Source organism: Vespa velutina, chromosome 16 (assembly GCF_912470025.1).
Source record: "Vespa velutina chromosome 16, iVesVel2.1, whole genome shotgun sequence".
NCBI lineage: Eukaryota > Metazoa > Arthropoda > Insecta > Hymenoptera > Vespidae > Vespa > Vespa velutina.
Genome location: NC_062203.1, coordinates 1,091,135 through 1,115,000, shown reverse-complemented (window position 1 = coordinate 1,115,000; position 23,866 = coordinate 1,091,135). Strand labels below are relative to the sequence as shown.

The 23,866-nt window shown below is 43.6% G+C and overlaps 2 long non-coding RNA genes across 9 annotated transcripts; one reads left to right on the top strand and one right to left on the bottom strand.

Moving 5' to 3' along the window:
• Window positions 1-1,900: 1,900 nt before the first annotated feature.
• LOC124954832 lies at window positions 1,901-22,039 on the bottom strand. The gene is made up of 3 exons (XR_007102686.1): window positions 19,250-22,039; window positions 14,343-16,040; window positions 1,901-1,914 (listed from the first exon to the last, which is right to left on the bottom strand). It is a non-coding gene; the product is annotated as an uncharacterized LOC124954832 (long non-coding RNA).
• Window positions 17,497-23,557, top strand: LOC124954828. 8 transcript variants are annotated; one of them, XR_007102681.1, is made up of 4 exons: window positions 17,497-17,511; window positions 18,670-18,916; window positions 22,777-23,034; window positions 23,327-23,557. It is a non-coding gene; the product is annotated as an uncharacterized LOC124954828 (long non-coding RNA). The 8 variants fall into 8 exon arrangements; XR_007102680.1 differs by lacking the exon at window positions 18,670-18,916; XR_007102679.1 differs by lacking the exons at window positions 17,497-17,511; window positions 18,670-18,916 and adding an exon at window positions 21,914-22,555.
• Window positions 23,558-23,866: the final 309 nt, after the last annotated feature.

Genomic DNA, 23,866 nt, shown 5'->3' with positions numbered 1-23,866 from the left:
CTCACGGCACACGCGCGGCAGCGAACGGCAGCGCGAGTAGCAGCGTTAGCCTTGACATTGGTCACGTTGTATTTACTTTGTGGAAGGTTGCCGGAGGATTAATATACGTGCAAGCCATTCGTAGCTCGTGCGCGACGCTTTATTACGAACGCGATATGATTGACGCCTCGACGAGTCTTTGAAGAATTTTTGATTTGCTATTGAAACAAAACGAAAAAGAAAAAGACAAAGGAAAGAGGAAGGAAGGTAAAGGAAGAGGAAAAATAATAGGAGGAAGAAGATTAGGAAAAAGGTACTTTAATGATAAATGAAAAAAAATAACATAAAAAAGGAAATAATAAATCTAATGGAATTCGTAGATATGCATTTTTTTTTTCTTTCTTTCTTTCTTTCTGATATTCGAAATGTTTCCGGGATTCGAGATTATCCACCAAGATTATCCTAAAATATCTATTATTTATATATTTTGTTAATGAGAAAAATAATCAAGATGGTTGAGTCACGTGATGTAACCTTTAACAACATGGCGCTCAGGCATGATATATCAAATTATTTTTTTCTTTTTTTTTCTACGTTTGATACTCAAAGAATATGTAAAGACATTCGATTCGTCCACGGGGTTTTTCTGATTTTCAACGGACTTATCCAAAGATCGTAACCGAATTGAAAGGGATCGTAGTGGGATAAAAAGGAGAGAATGAGAATAAGAAAGAGAAAATGAAAGAGAGAGAGAGAGAGAAAGAGAGAGAGAGAGAGAGAGAGAGAGAGAGAGAGAGAGAGAGAGAGAGAGAGAGAGAATCCTCTCACAAGCCATCCATTTCGTTTTAACCATCCTCTTCCTTCTTCACCCTTGTGAAAAAAAGACTCTCGTAAAATCGATTCGCTGCGCGGGTTCACCGAGACTTCAGACGACGTCTCCGTCGTCGCCTCCACTATCGTCGTCTTCGTCGTAGTCGTCGTCTTCGTCGTCGTTGTCTTCTTCGTCGTCTTCGTTGTCGTCGTCTTTGCGTCGCCGTCGCGTCGTCGATGTCGACGTCGACGTCTTCCTCCCCTCTATCAGAGACTCTACATGCAGCACGGGTGTTCTGCGTGCCTCTGAACAAAGTCTCGCATTGTCCCTCGGCTATCTCTTTCTCGCTCTTACTCTTCTGGATGCTGGGAATGGTTAAGTGATAATAATAACAGTACGAATTTTTGGAATAGTTTATAAGACTCGTATGGGAGAAGAGAAAGAAAGATAGAGAGAATCGTGAACGTGGGGAGGAGTAGTGGAGCCTCGAGAAGAGTAAAGAAGGAAAGAAAGAAAGAAAGAAAGAAAGAAAGAAAGAAAGAAAGAAAGAAAGAAAGAAAGAAAGAAAGATAGGAGAGGAAGAGGCGAAAGGAGAAGAAGAAGAAGAAGAAGAAGAAGAAAAGAAGAAGAAGTAGAAGAAGAAGGAGAAGAAGAAGAAGAAGAAGAAGAAGAAGAAGAAGAAGAAGGAGAGACTCGGTTTCTCTTCAACGCAAACGGTCGATGAGAATGCTCTCTCGGTGGGGGTGGGTGAGGAGGAACGTAGGGCAGCTTGAGGAGAAGGGGCTGGGGGCTGCTGTGTAGCGGGCGAAGAGGAGAGAGGAACAGGAAAGAAGGCAGCGAGAGGGAGAGAGAGAGACAGAGAAAGAGAGAGAGAGAGAGAGAAGGAGAAAGAAAGAAAGAGATAAAGCAACACGGTTTGAGGTGAGGAGCGAAGAGAGAAGGACCGGTGAGAAGCGGAAAGGGGGTTGTCGGGGAGAGAGAGGCAAGGCAAGTGAAGCCAAGTGAAGTGAAGTGGGGCCGCGGGACGGACGCGGTGGCATTGACCCCGTATAGTAAGTAAGGTAATGTGAACAGCTAGCGCTTCTCATCTCTTCTCTCTCTTTCTCTCTCTCTCTCTCTCTCTCCTTCTCTCTCCCTCCTGCTTTCTCTCTTTCTCACTCACTTACTCACGTATCTCTTGCCCTCTCTCTTTTTCTCTCTCTCTCTTTTTCTTTTTCTGCTTCTCCATTCCTCCTCTCCTTCCTAAAGGGTTCCCATCGGATATTGTTCAGTCGGTGGGTATAGGAGGGTGACCTCAGGGTGGACAGCGACGTCGAGAGAGCACCTTCTATCGCTCGATTCTAAAGTCGTCGTCGTCGTCATCGTGATCGTAGTCCTCCCCGTGTCTCCTCTCTTCTTCTCCATCTCGTTAAGTCATTGGTCTTTGTTGACGGTAGGTGAAGATCACGTAGGTATGTATGGGTATATTTCCGTTCGTTAGCTATCAAACATTTAACTATATTTTCATTCGATTACTATGTGGGAAACATTTGGTTCATAAAAATCTTAATAAATTAATTTTTTTATTTTTTTCTTCTTTTTGTTTTTTCTTTTTTTTTTTAGAAAAGAAGAAGAAGAAGGGAGAGAGAAAGAGGGGGAGAGAGAGTAAAAGCCCTATTGTAAATGCCGTATAACCAGACGATATTAGTTTTGTGCGAGAGAAAATCGTGCCGATAGGGAAGGAATAGCTCGTGCGCGAGAGCGTAGAAAACGGTGGTCGCCTTGAACGTACGCATTGTTATAGCCTATCGCCGTTTATTACCGAACGCGTCGTTCTCCTTTCCACGGGTTTACGCAAGCGGTTGTCATCGAACAAGTCTATGGAGATCAAAACATTGTTTTACGCATGTATGAATATATATATATATATATATATATATATATATATATATGTATTAATGTACATAGCAGCACTGTACACCCTGTATATAATAATAAATAATAACAAAAGAAACACTCTCTCTCTCTTTCTCTTTCTCTTTCTCTCTCTCTTCCTCCCGTTCTCTTTGACTTAAATAAGAAGAGGAGGAAGAAACAAGAGGGTTCGAAAAAAAGAGGGATCACGTAGGAAGCGTGAGATTAAGTAAGAAAGTTTTGATCTCAACGGGTTGATACCTCACGTCCACGTAAGGAACAGAGATAGTCATAAGATTTTACCTTTATGACTCGTAATCCCACGACTCTCTTTTTTAAACAGAAAGAAAGAGAGAGGTCAAAACTCGTACGTGTTACCAACGAAGATACAACTCGACGCTTCTACAAGCATTTTGTTAGTTTCCAAGTTTAAATTTCCCGCCAGCAGTCAGACTCAGCCGATACTTGGCGAACGCGCTCATATATGTATTGTATATAACACCGGTACTATGCGTTGCGTTACGACCTGCGGTTTCCCTTTAAAGCTAAAGCTTCCACGCATGCACTGATGTTACGCATACATATATATATATATATATATATATATATATATACATATGTACGTACGTGGCAATCCAATGCATTCCGATGCAGCGCACGATTTTGCATTTAGACCGTGGTTACTCGCATGCCCGCCATCTTGGAGTTCACCGAGTTCACTTTTCTTTAACTCGTCGATCTCACTTTTAGATTTTAGCAAACAGATTTTGAAAAATACCTAAAGAAGAATTTAATTTTTACAATGTAGAAAAAGGAAAAAGATTCGTGATGGAAAGATTAATGATCGCGAATTGGAAATGGATGTTTCCGAATTTAATAAGAATAATTGAAGAATCCGCCACCAGGCGAGATCACGGCGCTTTCGTATCCAAGTGCAGTCACATAAGTGCAGTACTGATGCCACATAAGACGCATCGCTATGTGACGCAGAGCGCGTGGGTTGATATCATAATGTACGGTCTATATCTGACATATCTCGATTCTGCGGGCCTAACTGCGTCATACTCAAAGTGCGCGCGCTTTTCGCGTACGTATATGTCGCCGTTTATGATGCGTTTGAAACGCGTCAACGCGTTGCCCGCGAACTTTCACTTTGTTCTTTTTATTTTTCTTTTATCGAATCATGCTATATAACATTTCCAAATCGTATTTACATAGATTTATGAATTAATTACAACTCGTTAATCGGTTTTCATCAAAGTTTCAAGGAAATTAGATATTGGGAAGTAATATGTTTTTCAACAAAATGACGACTTATTCTAACATTTCCTAGAGAAACATTAAATATAATAGACGATAAATCAGAACGATTTGAATTTAATTTCTTCGTGTAGCGCAATTTCTATAACCAATAATTAGTTTTCTCGGTGAAAGATGTTAAATTACTAAATCACCGTGTCGGTAAGAGGTTAAGTACGGCAAAGAAAGCTTCTATAAGCGTTTACTTACTTGCATTTGCGAGTCGAACGATTCGCGAATATACGCTTGACTCTTACCGATCTTTATTGGTGATAGAAAGTTGGCGAGATCGTTTTAGGAGCGAACGGAACAAACATATTCGAATGAGAAGGGATATGTATGTATGTATATATACATATGTATATATATATATATATATATATATATATTTTTTTTTGTTTCGAGGAATCGCTATTGCAATAAAAATAAATAGGCACGCAATAATAAGTATGTACTACATACGTACATAGATAGAATAGGTATGGTTCGGTTTAGTCATAGTAGTCGCATACCGGTAAGAAAATTGAGACATCTCGCAAGGCCGCCGAGAACTCATAGTTCGAGTTGTAAATCGAAAAAAGAATGGCTGCGATCGTTGGAGCGATCGGCGACCGCCCGCACCTGCGCGCGCGTACCAATACGACACGCGGATGTAGTCTCGCGCGCATTAGCGCGCACCGACTACTGCAACCTTCAAGATCGACGTGCCGTATTTGCTCTCGACGCGCTTCGGCTAATCTCGTGTTGCTCGAGGGCGCGCGCGCGCCACGACCTCCTTTAACGTTACGCGCCAAGCCGGACGCGCTTCTACAATACTTCTGCGATCTTTTTTGTTCTTCTTTTTTTCCCTCTTTCTTTCTTTTTCCTTTCTTCTTTTTTTTCTTCCCTTCGTTCTTCTTTTTTCCTTTCTTCTGTTTTTTCTTCCTCCCCACCCCACCCCTTTTCGATTTTCCCCGATCATTCGTCGTAGTCGTAATGACGATAGTTATCGGTACGTTTGTGCTTGTAAAACTTAAACTTAATGCGCAATATAAATAGAAAGCTGATCGTTACGTAAGAAACTCTACATACGTATATAACGAGTTAGTGCTACGTGCTTGGTATCAATCTTCGAACAAGTGGAAATGTTTCTCTTTTTATCCCTCGGGAATACATTGCTAGTTGATCGCAATTATTGATATTACAATATCGGTTTGGATACGGAACGATTACGGTATCTAACTGTGTTAGAAGAATGTTCAAATCTTCCTTCGAGAGTGATCCCACTCGATTAGGATGATCATTATGGTATTCCTACGTGGTAGATACATAAGTGATCGAACGAGGTGTCACGTGGCAGCTCGGCATCGACTATACTCGGGCTGTTTCCTTCATGAGGATATACCGACTACTCCACATGAGGTCATGGAATTTAATAACGGACGAGGTCGGAGAGCGAGCTTGAGCACGCGCGCGCATGGTCGTGCGAGAGCTCGGTGACCAGAGAGAGAGAGAGAGAGAGAGTGAGAGAGAGAGAGAGAGAGAGAGAAAGAGAGAAAGAGAGAAAGAAAGAAAGAGAAACAGAGAAGGACGACGACAACGAAGACGACGAAGACGACGAAGACTAAGAAGAAGAAGAAGAGGAGGTTGCGCTCATTCATAGGAATTTTACAGGTTGTCAGGCAGGTTTGACCGGCCTTTGTCATGGAGGTAACGCGGAGGAGAGGAGCCACGGAGTGAGAGATATCTGTCCGGCCACAGGAGGACGAATCACGGATGAATTTAGACACGGCATACCTGGAGACCACCGTAGCACACAACAAAACGTGACCTGAGAGAGTTTCACTACTCTTTGATTCTTTGAAGAGTAGGAAGCTGCTCTCCAATATATACCTATATATCTAAAGTAGATTTATTGGACGTCTAATATTAATATTTACATATTAAAATATGCAAAATTATGAAAATGCCACTAGGAAGAAAGTGAACGCGGATATCCTAAATCCTTATTTACTTGGCGTTCAAAGCCATACTTTAGATCACTATATACGATGGGGAAAATAATTGTACTGTTTACCCTACGTGTGCTAATACACGTTGTAAGTACGGTATATACAATACCAGCGAAAGATATCCCATGCCGAGGCTCACGGAGGACTCGTGAACCGCCTCTTTTATCCGGGGCGCAATTGAGTCAACGGCCTTTCGAAAGAAGTAACGGTATACGATTATTACTCCTACCGAGTCCTATACTCACGAAACTCAACATTCGCGTGCACACGCGCGCACAAGAGAGAGAGAGAGAGAGAGCCTTCCATAGCATGCTTTTATGGATGCAGCGAGAGAGAGAGAGAGAGAGAGAGAGAGAGGGAGAGAGAGAGAGAGAGAGAGAGTATAGAGTAAGTAGACAACATTTTACACAAACAACACGGTGACAGATCGGCACCTTTAACAGAGCCCGTTCGCCAAGTGAAACGAAACGTTCGCTTCGTTACGTGTCCTGTCTCTCTTATCGTGATCTAGGACCATATGATCTCTGGAGTCCTTCGAATTAAATGTATTATAACGAAATATATCGTAGATTTATTTTGTTAGACCTAGTCGCAAAAGGCTATCTATCGATGTCCCGATAAAACTCGTTTAGATCCGTTATTGTTAAGTTGTTAGCGAACACAGAAGCAGTTCGTAAAGTCAGAGAGAACAGGCTGTGGTATACCAGCGATGACCGCGGAAGGCCGCGAGTAGGGTTGGGAGTGGGGGGAAATGCTCTCCAACTGGGTGGAAAAAAGAGAAATCGATGTCAAGATGGGGAGATCGATGTCCTATAAAGAAAATATCTGCGTTTCGACAAATCGGCTCCTTCGGCAAGATATATCAAGTTCGTTTATTGATGCCTTCGATAATAGTAACGAGGCCGAATTGAGTCTTACAATTTTTCTTTGGTCTATTATTCGATGATATATAAATCGAAAATCGTTCTTTTGTTCGGATCAATTATTTTTTAAAAGGCCGATAGAATTATATATTCAAATCTTTCTTTCTTTCTTTCTTTATGCAATACGTCTTAGACATTCCTATTTTATCGATCGGATAAGTCGAATGCCGAGAAAGTAAAAAGGCAAATTAGAAGAGTGCACTTTGATGTACTTAGCCATCTTAGTGCTCTTATTCGATCGAGGTACAACGTGAATGGACCGCACTCATAATCCCTATTAATAAAAACGCATTTATCCCTTCGCCCTCGGTCGTTCTCTCGGCACGGGGAGACGAAGAACGCATTCCAGCGTGCAGTCCGCCGACGATCTGCATTCGCAGAAAAGGACGAAGAAGTCGTGGAAGCGAGCAAAACGAATTAGCATCCCGATCGTTCCAAGCGGACCGCCCCCTCTCTTTTTCTCTTTCTCTTTTCGTCCTCTCTGCTTCTCCAGAGTACTCGTAAGATACTCTCGTATACGTTCTCGTACCTGTACGTGAGAAACAAGAAACTCTGAGAGATAGTCTCTCTCTCTCCCTCTCTCTCTCTCCCTCTCTCTCTCTCTCTCTCTCTTTACCTCCCCCCCTCCCTTTTTTACTCTTTTACATACGTATGCATGTATCGCAGACGAGCAGGACTCGCAGCAAAGAGGTAAAAGAGAAGAGGAAAGTAGCGACGATGGCATAAATCACTTGAGTCTCGATGCCTGACGAACCTATCTCCATAGACGGTAATAATAACGCGAAGCCTCGCCAAGTTTGAAATAAACGTGTCTTGAGTAGTCTGGCTACTCAGATATTTTTTTTTCTTTGACTTTTGTTCGGTAAGTAAATCTGTATACATACTACAGGTAAAGCGTTGCAACTCAGATATTATTTACGGGTAAGGTGGCTCGTTAACCGGTGATCCGTTTCGTGATTTCTCGCTCATGGCTCTTTCATCGCGAGAGAAGTTGTGTAGGTGGGCGCTCTCTCGCGTTGATAGAAGGAGGGGGTGGAATCTTGGACATGGCGGCCGTACGGCTAATGCGTCGCTATACCCGTTCAGCGATGTTTGTTTGAGAAGCACTTTTGGCCGGATCATTGACTCCTTTTCAATCCACAGCAGACTTGTAGCAGCGCTGCGCCGGATTAGAAGTGGGACTTAAAGAATGATTTCACATTGAGCTTTGTACCTCGAGGATCTCGGGCGTGTGGCAAAGCGAAAGGCGGTAGGAGAGTTCGAGTTTAAATTACGGTTCAACCGATTTCTTCGAATAACTCGGAGAAAACGCCGAAGCAGGTACGACGCATCGAATTGGAACGTATCTTTCGTAAATGACGACATAACGTGTCTATCGGATAGTTATCCTCTTTATTTACTCCAACTTTGCCATTTCTTTCGACGCTTTATATTGCGACATGTCCGAGATATTTTCAATTCTCCAACCATTTGGCGGACGATTGAAACAGAGTCAACGCACTTGCCGAGTCCGACAGAAATTTGCCGTCAACGAGCAATAAAATTGCAACGAATGTTCCGTAATTTTAAATAAAACTGAAAGTAGTCAAGTTCTTTTCGTGTTTGAAGAATAAAAGAAACAAAAAAGACAAAGAAAAAAAAAAAGAAGAAGAAGGAGAAAAAGAAAAGAACAGAAAAGAAATTATTCGCGGCCGAAGTGTCGGCTGTAGCGGGTGTAGAGGGGGAAACGATATCTGAATCGCTCGACCATGAGACGATCCCTGAATAACAGTCGCACATGGCGCGGCTAGTGGGATGATTCATGGTCGTTGAATCGACGCGACCTCGAGGAGATGCAGAGTGAAAATAATTTATCCGCGTTGTGACCGACGCTCCTTTGTCCGTTGGGAGCGGCATGGCGGTCTAATTCGATCGATACCTTCCCTCTCTATCTTTCTCTCGCTCTCTCGTTCTGTCTCTCTGACATCATATCCGTACGCGTAGTATAGGACACGCGACGACGTCTATACATAAGCCACGCATACGAGCAAACGTTTGTACATACGTATGTAGAACATGAGTATGATTACAATATCAGAAGATGATCAAAAAAAAAAACGAAGAGGGGGAGAGAGAGAGAGAGAGAGAGAGAGAGAGAGAAAGTCAGATCCTCAGCGCAGAGGATTTCGCGGTGGCTGGCATTGCCGCGTACCGGTCGATTTACGCGCTCGTTTGCAGGTATGCCAAGCATGTAAGGTCTCTAACGCTGAAACGCCGGTCGTCCGGACAAAACGAGTGGGAGGAAGGGCAGCCGCAGGTTGACGAGAGGCGAGAGAGGTGGGAGGAACCCGTGTAAGAGGGTGGAAAGAGGAAGGAATTGGATGGGAGTGAGAAGGTAGAAAGAAGGAGAGAACTCCTCACTCTACTCTCTTTCTCTTTCTTTTTCTCTTTCTCTTTCTTTCTCTCTTTCTCTTTCTCTCTCTCTCTCTCTCTCTCTCTCTCTCTCTCTCTCTCTCTCTCTCTCTCTCTCTCTCTCGAGGGAGTGCATTGCTTGCGCACACCTACACAGAAAAGGCCAGCTACACACTGGACGGGGGAAGGCACATGGTTACGTAGCAGCTCGTTGCCTGACTGTCCCGACTCATGCCCTGCTGGCACGACACACTCTTTAAAACTCGACGTAGGAGATACGCCGAGTGTGTTTGAGAGAGAAGAGACTAACCGGCAACGAGGACGGTGGGAAGGAAAGCAAAGAAAGAGAAAGACAGTAAGTTGAAAAGAAAGGAGACGAGGAAAGAAGAGGAAAGAAAAAGAATGCATTTGGATTACTCGATAGAAAGAGAGAAACGAGTAGGTGGGTATGTTAAAAAAAGTTAGGGAGCGGGTGGGAGTCCCCGAGACTGACCGGACAGGACGATGAGGACGACGAACGAAAGAACCAACAGCAACTCTGCTTATATTATAGAACACACTATCGAGAAGATATAACCACCAGCGCCACGCTACGGTGGGAATTCGTTTCTCTGGGCTCGCGCTAGTTACATGGGTTCATAGTATGCTCGGTATTTACTAAATAAATCATTAAATACAAAGTATAATCAAATATAAATTAATAAGATATTTTTGTATAAAACATTATGTGGTAATTTGTATCGGCCATTAATCATTCTGGATTTGTTTATCACATATTTATCTTTATAATGAAATAATAATTAAAATTGAGATTACTTTACTACGAGTGGAATTAGCACTTTGAACCCAGCACGATGTCTTCGGGCAATATTGAATCCTGCAAAATCATCGGCTACTAACGTGCGATGAAGATGTGGTAAATATATGAATAAGAACGCATTTGAGCATTGGTTATCTGTATAGGTACGAATGTGAGCACGTAAGAACGTACTTATACATTGTATGCCTTTCTGCTTCTGAAAATCGCGTGCAAGTAGTCGGAGGAGACGGCGGCAGGTGGACGCGCGCACACACGCGGTGTGGACGAACGGAGAAGGGAAAATAATGTTCCGGGGGATATACATACATATATACATACGTACATACGTACATACGTATATCGCGCATGCGAAATTCCTTTTGCTTTCTCTCGACTGCCAAGCGAAGTGGCTTTGGGACAGCGTACGACGTTTGTCGTGCGTTACCGATGATTTTTCAGTTTTCCTTTTTTTTTCTTTTCTTTTCTTTTCTTTACTTTTCTTTTTTTTTCTCATCATTCGATTAAATCCAAGAGATTAGAGTTCGCAAGGCTCGTTCAAACAAGCGCGCTTTCTTTCTTTCTTTCCAACCAATCATAGGAAATAGAAACGAAAGTACAAACGGATAAATTATGTTATACGATGAAGATATTTCTAGTATCAATTACGGTGATTAGTACAGAATTAAGGTGAAGTTAATGTAGAATAACTGTTGCGCTAATATAAATAATGTCGGTTAAAACCTGCGCGTAGGGTTAAAGGAAGAACAAGAAATGCAGGAAGAAAAAAATAAAGGGAAAGAGAAAGAGAGTGTAAGAGAGGAGGGCAGCTGGGTGGCGTAAGGTTCTCAGGTAGGTAGGTAGGCAGGGAACATTTAGACAGACGTGCTTTCGCGGCGTCGTGCACACCGAGATTCGTGGCCGTTCGCCGATCGTTGACACGGGGGCCCCGAGAGCACTCGACTGCATTATCGCGGCCGTGCGAACAGGTAACAACCTCGCGATCTCTCTCTCTCTCTCTCTCTCTCTCTCTCTCTTTCTTTCTCTTTCTCTTTCTCTCCCTTTTTCTCTCTTTCTCTTTCTTCTATCTCTGTCTTTCTAGCCCTCTTGCCCACCACCATACGTAGCATCCCTTTACTCTTCCTTCCCCACTCTTTTACTCGCCGGTGCGCGCGCGCTCTCGTGCGTTGAGCGCGAACGAGGGGCTATTTTCTTATGCCGGACCCGTCTCCACGCGCTCGGCAAACAAATACCCGACAAAACGGTCCCTCGCGGCACGAGCTCTTTCGTGCGCTCGCGCGCGCGACCAAGCGAGCGAGGTTATCCTTGCGCGGCAAGCTAATGTCGATATGTCGTTTACCGATTAAAGAAACAAAGGGAAAGAGAGAGAGAGAGAGAGAAAGAGAAAAAATGGAAGAGAGAAAATAAAGAAATCTATACAGTTTTCCTTATTTCATATCGAATTTAATCGGCTCGATGATTTCTCATACTTTCGTGGGATACTTGCTCCATGCTCGGCTAACTCGACCGTTATTTATTTACCGTACTCACTCGTTGATCCATTTTCCTTCTCGAGTAAGCCTTACGGTTCAAATCAAATGACTGTCATGAATGACACAGTTATGCCAGTCCAAAGGAAAATGTTATTAATACTTTTAACGTTTTCCCTGAAGTAGATAACAGGTTAAGGATTCAAAGTAACGAATCCGCGTTATATATTTGCTTAGACAAGACAAATACATTTCAACGATCCCGATCAGCTTTTGGCACGCGGCAATGTTAAAACAGCATCACATTGATTCGAAAGTTTACCGCTTTCGCCCGAGCCCGAATGAAAGTATGGCTTGGTTCTAATGCATTTCAAAGAAAAATGGACGATCTCACGTGACGCGGTCTAGACGAGCGTGTTTCCACGAAAAGGCTTGATATCGTTACACGCAACGGCTCTTGGAAATCTTAACCTATTAACGTTTGATTGAATAGTTTGATAAAAAGAAAAATCTAAGAATCCCGTTGACGTATCTAAGCGTATTATTTCAATAGCCAATTTCTTTGATAACAATATCGAAAGCATCGTACGTCATATGTAAGATAATGATATTTAAGGAAGAATTCGATAACGTTAATTGTAAAAGGAGGTTAAACGGCAAGTTAAATGTATCGATCTAGAAACTTCCTTCCGTTCAAATTCCCCGGGCGTCGTCCTTTCACACGCCTCTACACCGGCCGAACAAATCGCTGTCGTCGGTGCAATGGTAGGAACCCTGAGTTGCGCCGGCAAAAGAGAACGAGAGAAATAATAGATTCTCCAATCGGTTTTGGGGCGGTGAGAGGCGGAGGAATAACGTGGCACGGGCCACGAGCTACGACGACGACGACGACGACGACGACGATGATGACGACGACGACGACGACGACGACAACAACCAAGTGGAGGGCGTCGAAACCGGAAGTGGTCCATCGAGAATGGGAGTTGCCTTGACAACCGCGATCTGCTTTAACTCCCGCTCGATCGTCCCGTCGTCATCGGCCGTCTCTCTTTCGCGTCATTCGAAAGCAGTCTATTATTTGGGGTCGCTGCATCCTCCTCTGCGAGACTCGACAATTCGTACTTTTGCTTCCTCTCTCTCTCTCTCTCTCTCTCTCTCTCTCTCTTCCCTCCCCTCTTCTGTATAAGTGCCGACGACGTGCGTGTATTCGCTCTCTCGCGTGCACGCGCGCGCCACTACCGAACACACGAAATACAACTCTCACAGCTGTGCCGATCCCTCTACCGATTCTTTCCGATCTACCCCGAACCTCACCGAATCTTTCTGTCCGAACGCGTCTGCTCGTGCCACCGGGGACGGACGCGCGTCCATCGCTCGAGGACAGAACAGGATTGTTCGCGCGTCATCGGTTTAACCAACATCATTTCATACAAATAAACATCTAAAAGATGACGAATAGTCCAAGGAATATAACAAAAAGGTCATTCCTCTTTTAATCTTCGTCCTATAAATATATAAACATATATGTATATATGTATGTATATATAAATATATATAGTTTAGAAAGTAATACAGTATCGAAACGATCACATTCTATTATTCCATCGAATAAGCCTGGCCGACATTCTCGACGTACTTTGCCAGGATCGCGAGGCTCGCACGATCGATACGCCTTTCCGCGAGGGAGTACGATTTGCTGGCGTTAAAGTGCCGACCGTACGCTGTTCGTTCGTTGCGCCAAGATTTCTCGAGATGCATCCTATCGCGCACGCGCCAGTATTGGATCAATGGCGCGAGGGACCCTCTTCATTCATTCGTCCATTCGAGATCCTTTAGCGTCGGTACAAGACGGTAGATTAAATGAATATTACAATAGAACGTATAACGTAATGATTATTATATCATTACGCTTAACGTACGTAATTATTTCAATTATCATTGATTCGTTTTCATTATTCCCTTATACTTCATATATTTACAGTACCTATCATATTTATTACAATACATACATATATACTTATATCCTTACATACAACATACATACATATATACATGTGTACATATATATATATATATATACATATGTGTATGTATATTTCTTCCCCTTATTATATTATGACCATATCATGATATAAACGTTGCCCGAAGAGATGTAAAAATTTTTTAGATAGATTAAGATAAAGGTGATAAATTCTTATTTATTGAAGGGCAACCCAAATGTATTCATCCGTCATTGGCCGTGCTCCGTACACGCTACGTATTGTGCGCGATGTGTGGGTCGCGTTGCGCGTTGTGTTGTAGGAATGCTGTCGGCAGCCAAGCAGCAGGGTCGCCCACTGTTACTCGCCGGGACTCGCTTTTGCCTGCCCCTCTGTCCTTCCTCTCTGCGCTCGGCGGCTCGCTTGTTCGCTTACTCGCTTACTCGCTCGTTCCTTCGTTCGTTCGTTCATTCGCTCGCTCGCTCGCTCGCTCCTTCGCTCGATTCCGTTTTAAAACTATATTGGCGTGCCCCCTTTGTACTTACTCTCCAAGTAGGCGCGAGGCGTATACATGAGTGCGTGCGCGAGTACATATAACTCGTGCGAGCGAGCGCAACGCATACGTACGTATATCGTATTACATATTTGCCGCCAACACGGGAGGAAGAGCAAGAGGACGGACGCATTGCGGTGTTGCTCGCTCCGTTACGCTGACTTTCTCGAGAGAGTGCGCGCGCGCGCGCGCACTCTTTCCTTAGAGTTTTAAGAAATTCGATCTCTTCACGCGGACTCTCTCTCTCTCTCTCTCTGTCTCTCTCTCTGTCCTTTGTTGTTTTATCATAGTTTCCCAGAGGGTGGGAAATAGGGATGGGGGTGGATGGAGGCAAGGGAAATATGACATTAAGTAATTTGCCTATCGAAATTACGTGCGTGTTTACAAAAGTATCCAATGTTATTACCGATGTGACTAATTTCTCTATTCCATTAACATTTTCAAACGAAAGATTAAGCGGCGTCAGAGGATGGAATTATCTCGGTTATCTTCCTTAGAGCAGAGCGTGCCTAGAAAAGAGAGATAGAAGGGTAGGAGAGGTAGTCCTTCGCTTTTGGATTAAGGCCCTTCTTCCTTTTCTTTTTCTATCTTTCTCCTTCTCTCTCTCTCTCCCCCTCACTCTCTTCGTCGGTTCCTTCCACGAAACTCATCACCGTTCAACCGACTTTATCTCGCTTGTTTGCCTTTTCTTTCAACCGTTTTCTCTCTCCCACGCGTACGCCATCTTTCTTTCCTTCTTTCTTTCTTTCTTTCTTTCTTTCTTTCTTTCTTTCTTTCTTCCTTCCTTCCTTTTTGTTAGTCTCTTTGGTAGGAGCTTTTGCCGAACGACGATGTACCTTACGGGGTCGGCCCACGACGCAACCCAACAAGATGAAGCCCGCAACGGGCCCCGTCTGTCTGCCCCGAGAACTCACAGTTTTTGGTCTTGTTCCTCGTTTTCAGTGGCGTGGCCGTACTACGGCTCTCGATAATCGCTCGAGTCCTACCGAGTCCCGATCCCAACAACCAACCCGAGTCTACCACCTGCCGCATCGAAGCGGAAACCTTCGATCGTCTCTCTCTTTATCTCGGTCCTCTTTCTCTCTTTCCATAGCTCCTTTCTTTCGAGACTTCGATTCGACCTCCGAAAAATCTTCCTTGCCAAGAAGATACTACGCATATCTCCCTCTCTCTCCCCACCCTCTACCTCTCTCTTTCTCTCTCTGTCTCTCTCTCTCTCTCTCTCTCTCTCTCTCTCTCTCTCTCTCTCTCTCTCTCTCTCTCTCTCTCGATATCTTTCGAACAACGTGCCACTTCATTTCGAAGTCTATGGTATCGTGACACATGTATATGCGATAGGTCAGATAACTTATTATAAGCGTGCGCCTGTAGTCTAGGTACTAAGTGAATCAACTTACTTAACTACCGAAGGATATATCGAGGTGAGATATCGATCGAGGTTATATCTGTCTTATTTTACTTTATACGAAATGCAACGAATCGTTAAAACGTTGATCGAAGGAAAAGAAGGCGAGGTCCGGGTGCGAAAGTCAACGCGCCGAATAACGGAACGTTACGAGAAAGAGTAAGTCAGACAGACATTCGTCGTCCTCCTCACCCCTTCTCCTCCCCTCATCTTACATCCCTCTTCTTCCTCCTACTCCTCAATCGTCTCGAGAATGCTGAATATAAAGTGTGTTACGCAGAGTCAGTGACAGTCGTTACGGTAGTGGTACATATCGGTTTCTAATTATTTCTCAAAGGTATACGCGTAAGTCGTATTGGGTCGAGGTGCCGCTATGGCGTCGGCTTCTTCTTCTTTTTCTTCTTATTCTTATTCTTCTCTCTCTCTCTCTCTCTCTCTGAGAGTCGACACGGATTTCTGAGATCTACTCTCCTCCTCTGTGCGGTATCTATGAGATATATGTTTGTGCGCGCGCATGTTGCCACCGTCCTCTGGCTCATACATTTAAAATAAATATACATACATACATACATGCATACATACATATATACATACATATATGTATATGTATGCATATATATGTCTCTTATTCGTTGCATTCGCAACTTGCAATTTGTGCGCCCGCGACAAATTACGACACGGCACAAAAGAGAGACACCTACATTATACGCGTCCTCGTTAAATTTCGACATTATCTCGGTAAGCCTCTCCTTCCTTTTCGAAATCGCTAATGAACTTCAAGAACTGATGAGACTCTTAAATATTTAACGTTACAATTTCGAAAGTGTCCACCCAATTAGAAATACTTATGTACGATCGAGACAATGTTCCATTTATATATTTTTATAATTGGGTAATATAATCTGCTAAATAACTGTGTGAATACGCGGAGAGGAAACACGATAGCGTGTTGATCGAGAGAGACTAGGCCCTATTCCAAAGGATTCCCCAGAGTATGAGTAATTAATTTACTCTGATGATAACTTGCCGATTCGATAAGGGAGACGATAATGGAATCGTGTACAAGGTATTATCAGAGTGAACGTATAGAAGGACAAGACGTCGCTTTTGAATGTATACAGTGTCACCGGGCGAACCTAGCGATTTCGAGACGAGAATTTATCTATCTCGAGAGCGTATCGGGCTTTCAAAAGTCACTCCGCCGACCAATTCCAAAGGTAGATTGGAATTCGTTTGTACGATAAATCCAATCCGTGGAGTCACATAAACGTCGGCCGCGGTGTAACGCGCGTGATCGATGAGTCCAACCGATAGCGGATGTGACATAAATCGAGTCTACTTTATTTAAACGCCACACGCAAATATAAAGCCGGCGAATGCCTCTTTCTCTCTTTCTCTTTTACTACACTACTAACAACCACGAGGATTTCGCTTTAGCGCCACGTTCGCGAACGCGCGCGCGCGCGCGCTTCTGTTCCCTGTCCACGCTCTAAATGATCGGGGAACCGTCTTTACCGACCGAGTCAAGCACGAAATCACCGTGAAGTGTCTCCTATTGGTTGAACAGGGGGTGGGGGGTTACTTGTACTACGACATTAGGTCCCGCGCGCGCGAGCGTCGGTCACAGTTCGGGCGGGAGAGAATGCAGCGCCTCCCCGAAGCTAATAAACTAGGCTGTCTCATAACTCAGAACGTTGCAATGTTGAGGCGTAGGTGTTTCACAACTCTTATTCTCTTTTCTTCTTTTACTTATCACACATAGAATTTAAGTATCGACGACATGAGTATTATGACAATACGCGTATACTCTTATTTTCATTACAACGATTGACCTCTCGATTGTGCTCTGTCAAAAGCTAATCCAAGCTTCAGCACGTCGAGAATATAAAGGATGGGGGAGGAAGGAAAAAAAAATGTATAACTAGAAAATGTTCTACCGAAGCTTCGAAACCCGGACGAAGATAGAGAAAGTAGAGATGGGGAAGGCGAGAGATGCAGAAAGTGAGTGAGTGAGCAAGAGGGATATATAGATAGATAGATGGATAGATAGATAGATAGATAGATAGATAGATAGATAGATAGATAGATAGATAGAGAGAGAGAGATAGAGATAGATAGATAGAGAGAGATAGAGATAGATAGATAGGTAGAGAGAGAGAGAGAGAGAGAGAGAGAGAGAGAACGGATCAATACCATGCGATACACGCCGAAGTAATTTCATTGTCCACTGTTAGCGGAGGTTCACGTGTCGCGTGGCACGGCATGGCGTGGCGTGCGCTCCTCTCCCTTCTCCCATCCCCTCTTCCCTACCCCTCAACACCCTTGTTTCTCCATATCTCTTTCTCTCTTTCTCTCTCTCTCTCTCGCTCTCTCTCTCTCTCTCTCTCTCTGTCTCTCTCTCTTTCTGCGCCTCCACAAGGGAAAATAGAACCCTTATGGCACGAGTGATAGCCGTACCTCTCTACTCGGGGTATTGATCACCCTCCGCAATCAATGTTAACACTAGTGTTTGCAGATGGCGAAATCGATTATCTAGATAACGTTTAGATAACTGCGCGAGTCTTCTTGGCTCTATGTATCACCAATGTGTAGTGTCATTTCTAAGCTAAGGTACTTGTTGTCGTTGATGGAACACTGCGGATGATCGAAATACCGGAAGTTATTACATTAGAATGTACAGTCGACTCAATACCGCCTTTCCTTAAACTTTCATCCTATGTATAGCAAGACAATGCGTCATAGTGAAAGGATAAAGAACGATTCGATTCGGGGGACGCTTGACAAGTGGATCCAAGCGGGGAGAAAAATATAAGGTAGTGAGCCGCGAAATACGAGCTCCTACTTTGTTTCCTTGAGAACGTTTAGCTCGGTTAGGCTCTCTCACGAAAGAGAGCTCCAACTCTCACAGACGGGATCTTTCACTCTCCTCGGACATCTAGAGCGTTTACTTTCTCTCTCTCTCTCTCTCTCTCTCTCTCTCTCTCTCTCCCTCTCTCTCTCTTATCGCAATCATCTTTTTGTTATTTCCTCTATCGATTAGTAATTACGTTTTACAAGTTTCCAACTACTTAATAGTTACATGCATTACGAAATCATCCTGTTTGGATAAACTAATTTCACTAGATTAAACCGATAAACAGGATTCTTCCCTTTCTTAAGACTATTTGCGAAAGCAAATAAGCAAACCGAAAGAAGTTAGAAACACTTGGACTCGCTTTCCCCTTTCGCATCATGGAAGGTTCGAGGACCAGAGCGTGTTGTATTGCGTATCGCGAAGCTTCGTTGACCACCAGCGACGTGATGGTAGCCGTGGCGAGGCTACCAACCAAGAAAAGGCAACACAACGCAACGAAACGAAGAAGAAGGCAGGAAGATTGGTGCTCTCACGTGCATGCAAGCGAGCCATGTATGTATGGATGCATGCATATATGTTTGTACATACGTATGTATATATGTATGTATGTATGTAAGTACATACGCATGCATGCATGCATGCATGCATGCATGTATGTATGTATATATGTATGTATGTATGTACGCGAGTAGCACTTATGCGATCGCTTATGCGCCCGTCTGCCTACAAATCGCGCGTTTCTGCATCGCACACTGATTTCTAAGCGGCTTCTACGATGAGGACTGCCCCCGCTTGAGGCCTCCAAGACGACAACGACGGCGGCGAGTCACGAAGAAAGAATCCCTATGGATTGCCTTAGACGTATATCACCGATGACTGACTCACGACTGTGTCGACGCCACTGTCGTCATCATCGTCTCTGTTATTGTTGTTGTTGTTGTTGTTGTTGCTCTTGTTATTATCGTTGTTGTTGTTGTTGTTGCTGCTGCTGCTGCTGCTGCAGCTGCTACTGCTGCTAATACAGATGAACTTCTAGGAGAAACATAATAGTACTCATTATATATGTTCCTAAGTACTCATGTAAACTCTTAATATGATAATAGCATCGTATTTAAGCTATTGTTTCTTTTTTACATTATGAGTTTTTCCTATCAGACCTATCAATAGTAAAATGTCTTTTGGATTTCAAACATTATCCTTAAAAATACTCGTGGAACAAGAACGAGCCAGTTATTTCCATAAGCCAGAGGAGTGTTCTTTCTTCGTTGGATTCTCTCCGATCGTTTTATATCTCTCACTTTCTTTCGTTTCCCCTTGGCACCAGAGAAGGAGCAAGGAGGGAGCGAGGAGAGCACACAGTGGAATTCGAGTCCGCGGATCTCAGAGACGCTCTCTTCTTCTCCTCCATCGACTCTGGCACGTTCCCCACCTCGACTATGCGCCGTAGGATACTCACGGAGGCGCCCAGATAGAAATAATACATTATTTAAATACTGTGGCGACTACGTTGCGTGACCTTCTCATCGACGTCGCGCCTGATCCCCTCTCCTTTAACCTCTTCCCCTCTCGTTGGATTCCCCTTTTTCTCCCCACCGTTGCCACCTCCGCGATCCACCCCTACGCAAGCCTTCCCTTGCGCGCGCGCGCACCACTCCTTTACCCTTCTCTTTCTCTCTCTCTCTCTCTCTCTCTCTCTTTCTCTCTCTCTCTGTCTCTCTCTGTCTCTATCTCTGTCTTTCTCTTTTTCTTCTCACTCTTCCTCTCTCACACTCGTTTCTCACTCTACCTAGCCTCCTCCTTAGGAACCTAGCATAGTTTGATCGTGCACAATGCACACAGGGTGGCTCGCAAGGACGAGAAATTAAAGAAGCTTCCTTAAAGCCGTTACCTGCGCCCGTACCTAAGCGTTCGATTGCGCACTTCTGCCTTTGGAAATGAGGGCCAAATTTTTATTGGCCCCACTCACACACATCGAGTATAGAGGAGACACGTAAACGCACCAAATGGTTCAATGAGAATACTGGGGCTAAGGAAAGAGAGAGAGAAAGAGAAAAAGGATGCTTGGGATTTCCTTTGTCCAAGAAACCGTTTTTCTCAACCGAAAGGACAGACGCGATCGCCCTACCAGCCCAGCTCCTTGTAACCTCTGAGTAAAAAGCTTTTACACGGAACGCGAGACACGAGGCGTCCTCAGGATCCCCTGAGATTTCTTATTCTTCGTCTTCTTCTTCTTCTTCTTCTTCTTCTTCTTCTTCTTCTTCTTCTTCTTCTTCTTCTTCTTCTTCTTCTACTCTTTTACCGATTCGACGAGTTCGTTCGCGCTTGAGCACGTACTCTTGACCTCGTCGAAAGGTGATCGAGAAATATGTCCGTATAATGCGTAAATGGATATGTAATTAAATAAATAAGACGAAAGTTCTCTTACATACGAAGGACATATCTTCGAGATATAGAAAACTGTGAGTATACGGAACGAAAGGACCGATTTATTCCGGTATATCGTGATGACTTTTTCGAAAATGCCCGCGCTCGCTCGCGAGAGTTATATAGATTGTAATAATCCAATAATAATCTTGTGCTTGACAGCAGCGCGCTTGGATGTTATTAACCAATTACTTTTTTAGCATGGTTGCAAGGTAGACCATTGCAAACAGTCAACGTCTTAACGACCACTTTTTGTACGATTCAAGCGCGAAGATCATAACAGGGCAGACAGTCCTCCTATTTCTTCTTCCGGTATTTCAACTAGCATTTTCCCGCCACGGGAAATAAGCGTAACGTCACGCTTTCTGCGTCTTCCCCTAGGTAGCAGCACCTTCAACGCGCAAGGATTTTCGAACGCTCAAGAATTTTATTCTTTCTTTTCTTTTTTCTTCTTTTCCTTTTTATTCTTTTGCTTTTTTTTTCCTTTTTTTTTTCTTTTTTTTTTCTTTTTTTTTTTCTTTTTTTTTCTTTTACTTTAAAGCAAGAGAATTGTAATTATCCTTTGATCGAAGGATAACTTCTTATAAATAACGATCCACTCTTGAGCGTCGACATGCATTTAAAATCATTTACGAATTCATATTCCCAAATTATTGAGATCGTCAAGATCCAATAAGCATTATGATATAGTTTTTTTTTTGAGATAATTAAGAGTTAACGCAGAACGTTGACCTATCTCGAATTCGAGTGATCTCTGAAATGAAGAAAAGGACCACCCGGTAGGCGGAACGGCGTCGATCAATCCGGGACACCCGCTAGAGAGATCACGAGTATACGAGTCGAGCTGCTCGTAGTACTCTCTCAGTACTCGTGTTGCTGCGCCTCTCCTCATGCCCCTTCGATCACCAAGTCTCTATCTCTCTTTTGCTTGGTTCGGGCATCCTTGCTCCTACCTTCCTGCTCTTCCTCCCTACGTGGAAGAGCTCGTGTTCGATAGAGAGAGGAAGAGAGAGAGAGAGAGAGAGAGAGAGAGAGAGAGAAAGAGTAAGAGAAAGAGAAAGAAAGAAAGAAAGAGACGACTATATGGAGGCGCTGCCGATGCAGCTTCCTTCCCCCTTCGCATGAAGCGCCACCATGATCAAGGCCCGAACTGGCTTCGTCCCCGCGCGTCAGCAACGTTGCCAAGTGTCCTCGACCATCTGTAACGCTCCTTCTTCTCCTCCTCCTCCACCTCCTCCTCCTCCTTCTCCTCCTCGTCATCCTCACCCCTTCTCATCCTTCTCCTCCTTCTTCTCCATCACCTCCTCCTCTACCTCCTCTAACAATATATCCACCACCACCACCACCACCTCTTCTTAACCGCCCTTTATTGCTTTAATATTCGATACCGTCTTGTGATCGCTATGTATTACGCGCGTAGGTGTAAACTCGTCTTCTTCGCGCCCTCCCTCGATTCTTCTCACTCTTTCTCTTTATTTACAGATCTGCTCTTATTTCTCTCTATGTATTTATTTTTCCCATTCTCATTTTCCTGTTGTGAAAATTTAAATACACGCCATTTTCGTGATACGGCCAATGAGCTGCGGCGCTTCCTTTTCGCGGGCCTGGCACGTTTTAAACTTTTACGCGGGCTTTCCCTTCCTTTTCACATTCTCTCTCTCTCTCTCTCTCTCTCTCTCTCTCTCTCTCTCTCTCTCATATATTTCTCTGGAACGAACGCGCGTCAACTCGGACAGAATACTTCTCTTATGAATTTTCTTAAACAAAGTATGAAGGTTGAATAATAATGGGGATAAATGTAAATGTCTATTTCTATTTCTATTTTTATTTTTTTCTTACTTTCTTTCATTGTTATTGAAGATAGAACACTCTCTTAACGTAGAAATAGATAGATACTTAGACTCTGTGGTGCATAGATACATATATGGGATAGGTGCACAGTCATGGGTTAACTATGTATAGCCGGAGTAATAGAGTTTGCCGAGTAGACATGCGCCCTTCTTGGACCAAGGTGCCGGCCTTGCCCCATATTTCTTCGAAATGGCCGCGCAGAGAGTGGAGTGACGTTCGATATCTTGAACGTAGACGATGTCGGTGTCGAAGGAGCCTAGACGACAACAGGGGCCGCCGACGACGCCGACGGCACGACGCTACTCTCTGCTCTTTTGACGACAACTCTGACAATGAGGGAGGTGAAGGGAAATGCATCGAGACGCACTGGCGTATACGGAGACTTCAATTATGAGGTTATATTCGTAATAAATCTTCTTGCAGATTCCATAGACAGTTTTATAAAATGCTTTCGATAATTAAAAAAAAAAAAAAAATATATATATATATATATATATATATATATATATTAATAACGAACTATGTCCGTATTAAAATAAATCTTCTTGCGAGATGATAATAGAACGGACTATCGATCGTTGTTACTAAGTATAGGTATATTATTATTTGTTAGAATAACGTATTCGTGAGAAATAATGATCGTTTCGTTATGCTGTAAGTGTAGCATTGATTTGTGTATTATTTCAGTGAGCGATGATGCTCGGTGCGTGAAGTACTATTGATTCGCCCTGCAGCCAGAATAGGCAGGCATCCATATTCGATTTTCAAGCGTGCCCAACTACATTGTCATTTAGTGACGCATACGAACGAACATATAGTACGATACACGTGTTGTCTATAACTCGTTCCATTTTAATATCTTTTGTAATTATCATATTGTTTATGAATGAATAAACGACAAATTGAAGAAACATTATATTTCATTACGTATATAAACAAGTTGATCGTGTTGACGAAAAGGGATCGAACAAAAAAAAAGAACAAAAAAAAAGAAAGAACAAGGAAAAAGGAAAAAGAAATTCTTCGTTATCGAGAGTGGTTCATAGCCATCGCTAGAGGGGTGGATCACTCGGTAGGTAGTAGTAGCAACGAGTAGTGACTGTGGGCGACTACGAATAGCCGAGGCGAGAGCGTTGACCAGATGTGCGGATAGTCCGGAGAGCGTGCCACGAACGAACGGATAAAGTGGTAGAGTAGAGTCGGATAGTATTCGGTCGCCCGTCCATT